Source organism: Manis javanica, chromosome 6 (genome assembly GCF_040802235.1).
Source record: "Manis javanica isolate MJ-LG chromosome 6, MJ_LKY, whole genome shotgun sequence".
Classification (NCBI taxonomy): domain Eukaryota; kingdom Metazoa; phylum Chordata; class Mammalia; order Pholidota; family Manidae; genus Manis; species Manis javanica.
The window spans coordinates 139,460,170-139,470,088 of record NC_133161.1 but is presented as its reverse complement, the minus strand read 5'-3'; the positions used below and the strand labels follow the sequence as shown (position 1 = coordinate 139,470,088).

Sequence of the window (9,919 nt, the reverse complement as noted above, 5' to 3'; positions counted from 1 at the left end):
CATATTCCCTAAACTGGCATTTTGCCAAAAGCCCCCTAAGCCTAGGGAATGTCTTTTCTGGAGAGCTTTAGGGCAAATATCCAGAGGTCTGTACTAGGGTGAGGGTGGGGATCTTTACTCAGCTACTCTTTGACATTCATCTCTTCCTTAAATATTGACTAAGGGCCTACTGTGTGCCAAGTACTGTCCTAGGCCTTAGAGATACGTCATGAGGAAGACAAGCCAGCACCCCTGCCCTCATGGAGTCTTCATTCTAGGCTGGAACATCAGACATAATATATAAATAAACTGGGGACTATGTTAGAAGGCAGATTCACCTTACCAGCCTACAAGGTAAGCATCATGAGCTCCTTTTTATATGCAAAGAAATAGAAACTTAAAGAGTTTATAAAAATCCGTTCAAGTCTCTGTGCTAGGAAGTGGTGAAGTCTGGATCTGAACCCATGCGGCCTGCTCACCTTGCCTCAGAAATAGACAGGACGCCCAAGCCCACTCAGACAACCTCAGGTGGTCTGGGCAGGTGACACAGCCAGACACCCCCCCAGTGGGAAGATCTAGGACATTGCCACTCTGGCCTCAGCCTTTTACAAAGGAAGAATGACCCCTGGAGATTTTGTGACCTGTCTGTCACATGGCCTGTCACACTATTAGAGAACTGGAACCTGGAGGTCCTGACACGCAGGCTCGGGTTCTGTCTACTGAACCATGCTGACTTGTCAGGTCTTCTTGGCAAACCCATGACTGCTGTTAAAGACAGCCAGCCCCCTGCCATCTCCCTGCATCCCTTTCTGTGGCAGAGACGCTGCACACCCCTCTGGTCTCTGGTGCACAGCTCATCCCGCTCCGGGGGACTCAGGGTCTACACAGGAGCTGAGCCTCGGAGCCTCCCCTGGGCTGTGATTTGGCGCTACTGGAAAGGGGCCGCTGAGCAGTCTGGCCACCCCACCCCCAGCCCAAGTTTCAGGGCGCTCAAAGGAGTGGCTATAAACAGGTGTTAGGTGTCTTGCAGGGCCAGGAGCTAAACAGCACTCTGTCTGGAAGGAAAACTGCAGTCACAGCATGGGGTGGGGGGGTGCTGGAAAGGTAGAGGGGAGGGGAGAGAAGAGGGAAACTGACTGTAAGGCAGTGGTTACGAGGCTTCAGTGGGAGCCCAGGGCAGGTAAAGCACAGAGCTATAAATCCAGCCTCCTGAAAGAATATTCTGGAGATAGGAGACGCAAGCTCACTTAAAATATGTCTGAGATGAGAATCAAAGATCGTTATTTTTGAGTAAGGATATAAAATGCTAAACACTACCTTTATTAGTCCTTCTAAAAGCCAGGTATAAAATATTGCCATTCCCAAGATTGTGTTTTTCCTTTTTTTTTTTAAACAGCAGAAATTATAATCTCCTTAAGCCATTAGCCATCACTCCTTAAGGTGAGCCCCCCAAGTGGTTCTGCCAGGGACCCTTCCCCTCACCTGGGAGGTATGGTGGCCGCCCACCAAGCCTTGCACGTCCTGCGCCTTGGACCTCCATTGGCACTGAATGCCCGCCTAGCAGCACATGGCTAAAAAGGCTGAAACATTTTATGGATCTGCCCCAGGAGACCCTGTCTCCCACCAGTTGCCCATTTGGCCAGTTGCTCCCCACTCACAAATATCTAAGCTGAAGATGCTCCGCCTGTTGGAGCGCTGCCAGGCAGACCTTCCCCAGAGAGAGCAGCCCTCCATGGCTCAGCCCAGGTGCTCTCAGGTGGCACCTCTGCTCCAGGGCCACTTCTCCCCATGCTGGCTCACTTTCTTCTTTCCCACTCTGTCTTTATTTCTTTTTCTTTCTCTTTTCTTTCCATCAAAGGCTGATGCTACCAGAGAAAAAGTTCATAAAAATGTTATGTCCACCATAAAACCCCTAATGTGGCATTCTGCATGATCCATGCATTAACATTAACATTTCCCAGACAGTTATTGTGAGATAATGGTCCCAGCTATAATTCAGCGGTAACGTTCCTCCGAGCAAATGTTATGGAGGAATAAATGAGTTGCCGAGTGTGCTGCCGCGGCGGGGGGTAGGGAGAGGGGAGCAGCTTGGAGATGCCGCCTCTGGGCCTCTGGGACCGCGGCCCCACTGTGGAGGGGTCCGGGGCGCACCTAGGCCTGACCACAGGGCCTCCGTGGACCGCGAGGCCAGGCCCCTCTGCTCCATTGCTCTCACCCAAATCCTATCTTTCTTCTCCATGTTCTATTGGGACAGAAAGAGGATTCCAGGCCTCAGGCTCCTCCACAGGGCTAAATAGGCAACGGGGGACTTCAGTATGTTAACCAGCATCATTCTCCCCTCACCCCTCCCTGTGGTCCCATCCCAGGTCACACTCATCTCTGGTACAGCTCTTACCACCTTGTATTTTTATTTGTTATTCATTTACATGGCTGTATCCCCTGCTATAACCCTTCTTACAAGCAGGGGACATCTCTCTGCCTTCTAGGTGCCCTTGCACAACGTAGATACTCAATAAATATTGGTGGAGAGTGAGGATGCAAAGATGGACAGATGGATGGGTGGATGGATGGAGAGTTGGATGAATGACAATAGAACACGATCCAGAAATGAAAGCAGACTATGAGATGAACAGGCTTTGGCCTTAGTAATAAAGGGGAAAATGCGTTAAAACAACATTTACTGAACAAAATCATAAGGGAGTGATTTGACTGGAACCTCACGGTCTGCCGCTGCATTCGTCTGCCTCCTCAGGACAGGAGGCCCAGAGGAGCTGCTGACCGAGCCAGGCCTAGTACTCGGGCCCACCAGTCCGGTGCTCTACCAGCTACCATCTTGCCACTAATATGCAAGGCTAATAATATGCAAAAAAACACTTTTCTGCCCTCAAGGAGTTGCTCCCTGGTGGAGTAGACAGATCAGGCCCAAATACCACTGACCATGACTCAAGGCAGAATATGGTGGGTGCAGTGGTGGGAAATGTTTGCAGGGTGGAGATTAAATGGGGCCACAAATGATATGGACCTCAGAGGACGAGAAAGGCCGGAAAAGGCAAACATGGGGGGAGGAAAGACTTTGGGGAAGAGGGAGCCGTGTGGGCAAAGGTGCAGAGGTGGCAGGAAACAATCTCTCACAAATACTTAATTTTCATCAATGGGTTTTGAGTGCATGTTCCCAGCAGTCTGTTTGGTTACTGGGTTGGCCTTCCTTAGAATGGGCCCCTTTATTGCTGCTTACTGCCCCTCCTGACAGGCCCTCAGCTTGTGGGTCATGCCCTCGGTCATGATGGTCAGCTCTCTGGCTTCTGCCTGGGCTGAGCCTTGCCAGCTTCACTGGCCTCTGAGCTCCAGGAGGAACGGCTCCTCCCGGGGATGGCAGCCACACCTTTGCTGTCCTTTCCCACCTCTGCCCAGGCTGCTCATGTCTTAGGGGAATATTAAGCAGCATCTCCTCCCGGGAATGTTGGGATGGGGGCGGGGGGGGAGGGAAGGTGGAAAACAAAAGCACAAGGGGAAATGTTGGCTCTTTGCCAAATGCCCTATGTCAGGACCCCTGTGCTCTCTCCCTTGAGCAGTCCCAGAATGCAGGACCAGCTGTATTATACCGGTGAAGGAGACCGTGACCTCCACAGTGCCTTTGCAGGACCTGGAGAGGCTCTGTTCCAATCAGAAGCATCTTCCTTGCTCAGGGGTCTCCTAATGTCCTAGACCTGGGAGGCGCCTCAGAGGTCAACGGGTTTAACCGGCCGTGCTGTGAGGGGCCTCCAGGAGGCAGGCTTTTGTTCTCTTCCTAATAACTCCCTGTGGAGGCAGCTCTTCCATTCTGGGCCAGCTCTCCCTCACATGAAGGGGACCTTTGTCTCTCTGTCACTTCCACCTTTCAGCCCTAGTTCTGCTTTCTGGGCAATACAGTGTCAGACCAGTGCCTCTTCTGCTCCACATAACAGTCCTCCAAATACTGAAGACAGCGCTCATGCTCCGCGCCAGGTCTGCTGTTCTGCAGATACTGACCTTCCATCAACATCCTGACCCCCTCCCCAGGTGGCCTCCGTATTATCAGTGTCCCCCTTACGAAGAACTAGCTCCCAAGTGTGCTCTGAACCATTGCCTCCTTCAACTGAACTTGTATGAACACAGCCTAAGATTTCAATTGCCTTTTTTTTTTTTAGCGACCACATCATCGTACTGGTACCTATTGAATTTTCAGTTAGACTTCTTTTTTCCAAATGCTTTTAAACTTCATCTCCCTCCCTTGTGCAGGTTGCATTTCACTCTCACAGTATAAATGTATACGTCTCTGCTCCACATCATCTCCTTACCTTTAGTCTGTGTCTCCTGCCTTACGAACTCTTTCTCAGTCTTAATTCTGTCATTAAATACATGAGCTATCCCCTCAGCGTGTAGAGGAAACACACCTTCTACATCAAACATATCATTGGTAAAAATGCTCGGCAGCACAAAGCTGGTTACTTCAAGATGGGGAAAGACCTCCCTCTGACTGAAATCCACTCTTCTGGACTAACCAAGAACAATCACGGTCTGGCTAAAAGGCCACCTACCTCCCTGTTTCCCGGTCAGCTGCCCTTCCAGCCTATCCTATCTTACCCAGAAGGCTATCTTGGAAGATGTTATCATATATCTTGCTGAAATCAACATACTTTGCAGAGTTTTCCTTATCTACCACCCTAGGAATTCTGTGTTTTTTAAAAAAAAAAGAGTAATAAAGTTAGTTTGACACGATTGTTTTTTAATGAAGCTATTCTGGTTTTTGGCACCCACTTCTTTGTTTTTGCAATTCATTCAATTTAGAATTTTTGTTAGCGATTAATACTAAACTTAATACCATAGTTTCCAGAATCTGATAGCACCCGATGAAAGGACAGACCGCTTTTACAGAGTTCCATCTCTAAAAACCATTTCTTCTCATCGGGTCACACGCAGCTCATGGTGGATCTACAGTCCTATTTTAAGTTCTTTCCATGCTCTGAGATGAGATTTGCTGGTGTCTGCAGCCTTGACTTTATTTAAAGCTCCAAGATACTCGTTTACCATCTCCTCACCGATCTCAAACTTGAATCCTTCATAAATCATTTTTCTGGTTTGATGATCATTGTCCTTGAAGAAAACAAAGCAAAGTGGGAGTTGAATCGTTTGCTTTCCTTCTGTCATCTGGCAACCTCGTTGTCTGCCCCAGGCTGTAGCTGCCTCAATCCATGATTTTTCTCTTCTCTCGTTCCGTTTTGCTTCAAGTCTTGCCTTTTCAGAGAGAGAGGAGAGGGAGACTCTGTGTGTGGGTGTGCCAGGGGAGGGCACTGCGCTTTCAGACACCAGTTCATTCTGGTCTTTGGCCTTCCCAGCACACTTCTGACAGGCGCAGGCTGCCCTTTTGTTATGCTTTTTGTTTATAAGCCCTCCTTTCATCTTTTCCACATGTGCTTTTAAATCCTTGTCGAGCTCAGATTTGAAAATGCAGACAAAAGATGTGATGTCTATTCCATTTGACACTCACCATTAGAAGGCCATGGGCTAACCCTTCTCTCTTTTATCAGCCCTCCTTAGGAATATAATTAACAATGAAATTCAACCCAACCAATATTTCCTGATCACCTCTTATGCCCAAGGCACAGTTCCAGGTACCGTGGGTGACACATGGGTGAACAAGGATCACCCCTGCCTTAGACACGTTGGAGGAGGCAGACACACAGATGACCACAGTCCCAGACAGGATGAGACAAAGACCACGATGCTGGTGTTTATACAAAGTGCTGTGAGGGCCCAAAGGGGGGAGAGACCACTTCTGCCTGGGAAGATCCAGGATAGGTTCATGCAGGAGACAGCATGTGAAGTGGTCGTGGAAAGCTGGGCAGAATATGAGAAATCAGATGCAGAGAAGGCTGCAGATTCCTTAGGAAGGCAGAAAGGTATAGAAGCGAGATGGTGTTTGGAGAGCAGCAGCTGACTTTGTGTGGCCAGACCTCATGGTGAGCTGGGGGTGGAATACAGCCCCAGACACTCATTCTAAGCTTTCTGCTTGACCCACTGTCCCATCCAAATGTCAAGTACAACACATCCTCAAATGAACTCACTGACACCCCCTTTAAACCTATTCTTCCTCTGTAATCCTTTCTTGTAATGTTACATCCCCATGCCCCCAGTACAGTGGACACTCAACTTAGAATCAAAAGATCTAAATTTGAATCTAAGACTCTGCATTTTAGACTGGACAAGTCTCTTAATTTCTCTGAGCCTCTCTTTCTTCATCTGTAAAATGGGGAAACTTCATCTGTAAAGTGGGTCAAGCCTGACTTCTATCCTCACATCACAGATTCATCCAGTGGGAAAATCTGGAAGGAGCTGGTTTGTAAATGGTGACATGCTATGTACAAGAAGAAACAATGCCAGGATGATGGCCTTGGCCTCTGGGTGGACAGCCCAGGCCCTAAGTTCTCTTAGAGGCAGCTGAGGGAGCCTGTGGGTGGTGCCTGATGCTTCTGTTAATGAGCGCCTTGTGGGGAGAACTGGGAAGATGAGCAAGACAGGATGGGGAGGCCAGAGGCAGAGATGCTGCTAGGGGAGGTCGCAGACCGAAGCCCATTTTGATTGGGACTGAAACAGGCTATTTTTGACACTTCAAAGCTGTTCTTCAAAGGAGTTCATACCAAGTGCCAAGTTTTGGGGGAAGTCACCCTGCCACGCTTCCATAGAGCAGGCTGTCACATGAATCAGGAATGTCTCAGGTACCTTCCCTGCAAGCCACCTTATGCAGTGTGTGGCGGGGTGGGGCAGAGCAGCTTGTGCAGACCCACCTGCGCCCTTCCTCCCTACCTCCTGCCATGCGCTGTACACTGTGAGTCCCTGAACACAAAGTGACAAAGCCACCATCCCTGACCTCAGAAACGTCATGGGATAGAGGAGACGCACATGCCAATAACTACAACCCAAATGCGGCAAGCAGCATGCACAACAGGGGTGCGCCAGGGGTCCCAGGAGAGCAGAGGTGGAAGCCACTACCCGCCAGAGAGGTGAGGATGCTCAGGCCACACTTCCCGGGGGAGATGGCCCTGAGCTGAATCTTTAGGAATGTGGGGTTGTCCAAGTAGCTGAGGCAGGAAGGGGCATTCCAGGAAGAGGGAACAGCAGATGAAAGGCACAGGGCATTAGAAAGTGTCTTGAGCTCCCGAGATGCCTGTCAATGCTGTGCAGCTGGAGCACTAGGTGAGGTGAGAGAGGGAAGGGGCTACACAGGCAGGGCAGTGGGGGTGAGGCAGAGAGAGTTAAGGTCATTCAGGAAGAAAAGTCAGCACATTGTGGAAAGTAGCGGGTCAGAGAAAGAAGAAGAAGGGCGGAGGGAAGTTGAGAGAATCTCTAGGTCCTTCTTGAGTGCCTGTAATGATGACCATTGGGACATTCATCCAAAATGAGGAACGTACAAGCAAGGTGGGCAGAGAGGGCAGAATGGAGAGAATGGAGTTGACAGCCGGGGTGGCTGCGTTTAGAGGGTGCTGTGGGGTATCTAGGCAACATCCTCTCTCATTCAGTTCTGCATCTAAACTCTCCTATCCTAAGCAGAACTTACTTGCCTCTCAGCTAAATTAGTAGCACCTTGAGGGCTGAGCCTTTGTGCCCCTCAAGGGGTGCCTGGCATCCTCATAGGCTTGGTGCTGGAATGCATGGTAGATTTGTTGATTACTTACTATTTATTGACCTTCTCTGGCCTTATTTCTTCATGTCTTGAATATAATGCCTCAAAGACAGCACAGTGGAAAAGCACCTGTGCCTTAGAGACTGCCACAGCTGGTGGGAGAGCTGGCCACACCCTGCCAGCCGGGATGCCAGGCACACTGCCTGACCCCTCTCTAAGTCTGTGCTATCTATTTGGCAGCCAACAGCATGTGTCTATTAAAACTAAAATTAGATTAAATTAAATATTCAGTTACTCGGTCACCCCCACCACAATTCAAGTGCTTAATAGCTACATGGTGTCTATGATATTGGTTAAGTGTGGACAGAGAACATTTCCAACATTGCAGAAAGTTCTACTAGGCCTTGCTGGGCTACAACATAGAAACAGGCACCTACCTCACAGGCTCAGAGAGGCTCAGCAAAATAGTGTGCATGTGAAGCACAGGGCACAATGGCTGAACACAGGAGGCTTTGAAAATCATCAGCTGTTGTGAGTCTGAATGAACTGGGACGCATAGCTGAGGCCCTGGCCTGCCTGCATCCTTTGAGAATTCCCCTGAGGGTGCAGAGCCCTGTGGGTGCTGAGAAGATGACCATCCCTGACTTTGGGGAGAATAAATAGGTTCACACTGTGGATAGTTGAGGGACCTCAATGTGCAGTTTGAGAATCTGGGGTTGATGAAAGGGACAGGTCCTCAGGAACCTCAGAGGCATTTGGGGAACTTCAGGGACACGAAGGTGATCTCAGAAAACCCGAGGGGCAGTGCCCCACTGTGACATCACTTGCTTGTGGCTCTGGCTCTGGGTCCTGGACTTTAGCAGATGGGCTGGGAACCAGGGTGGGGAGGGGCGTGGGGGCCCTTGCCCAGAAGTCCATCTGCGTTGCAATAGGGAGAAAGGCACGGAGCTTGTGTCCAGATGGCCCAGCAATTTCTCTTCCTGAAAGCTGTGTCTCTGCGTGCTTCTGCCCCTCTTTTGTGGCCTGCGTGTCAGGGGGGCCAGCTGAGCGGGATCCATCACTGACCCGGAGTCAGCAGGGAGGGAAAGCGGTTGCAGGAGGTCAACCAGAGAGAGCTGATGACTTTGAGCTTCAGCTCCCCCCGCCCCCCAGCTGTGCTAGATGCTGGCAACTGGACGTGGAAGACCAGCCATCCCAGAGGCCTCAGCTTCTCCCTGAGCTGGGGAGGCGGCCTGGGCCGGAAGGCAGAGATTTTCCGTTGAGGATGCCCCTAGGTTCCCCAGCACAGTGGACCGCCCTAACTGAGGGACTCCGGACCCTGGATCATCCCTAATCAGCGGTCTCCCCTGAGGGAATAAGGGAGAATATTCCCTCTGGCTGGGAGAGGGATGGAGGAGGAAACCGCAGAGTGGTGGGAAAGCCCCAGGCGGGCGGGGTCCTGGCCTGGACAGGTGCTGTCCCTGGGGAGCCACACCCCTCTGGTTTTCCTCTGGTCCAGGGGCTGGACAGGCCATCCCGAGGTCCCATCCAGCCCACTGTTCTACGCAGTATGTGGAGGTGGGGTGGGTGCAGTCTTCCTTGGGCTGAAACCTGCTCAGAGACGGGAGGTTCTGTCTCATCCCAGTGGCGCGGTACAGCCCTCCTCCCCACCTCCTCCTTCCCCTCTTCCTCCCTAGTAGGATGGATTGAGGCAGTGTGGAGAAATCCGAATAACTAATCAGAGTCCTCATTAACCCCCTGCCGGGATGCTCAAACATTCACTTTGCTGTTTGTGAAGCAGGAAAAAACCTCTCCCTGCATTAAAATTGATGCGTTATTAATCCCTGTGCTCCCGACCTGGTGGGCCGCTGCCCCATCCTGCCTGAGGCCCAGCGGCTTGGAGTCGCTGCCCTGGGCCACTTGCATTTTCTATTATTTATTGGCCCAGGCAGCCGTGCTTTACTGGGAGCGGGCGTGGTGCCAGCTGGGAGGCAGCTGCTTTGTTTTCTCCCTGGCCCAGCCGGTTCCCTCTGCTTGGCCCACCCCAGGGTGGGGCTGCCAGGCTGCCATGAGGCCCCTGAGGCTGGGAGGCTGAGTGAATGCGTCTTTCTCTAGACCCAGAAGGGCAGGAGGACCCGCTGCACACTTCAGAGGATCTGAAGTCGGCGGCTTCTCAGCGCAGTGGTGGGCTGGGCTTTAAAGTCCTTAGTGTTTTTCTGGCTCAAGAGCTGACCCTTTCCCCACACCTGGGACCCCAGTGCCCCACGGCCTCCCTGCCGCTACCCCACACCCAGGACTGAAAGCTGTTCTTTGGCTCTCCAC

General features: G+C 51.1%; 1 protein-coding gene across 6 annotated transcripts in view; it reads left to right on the top strand.

Annotated features, from left to right (window-relative positions):
- PKNOX2 (PBX/knotted 1 homeobox 2) overlaps positions 1-9,919 on the top strand; it is a 245,771-nt gene that overhangs the window by 124,335 nt on the left and 111,517 nt on the right. The window lies entirely within an intron of this gene.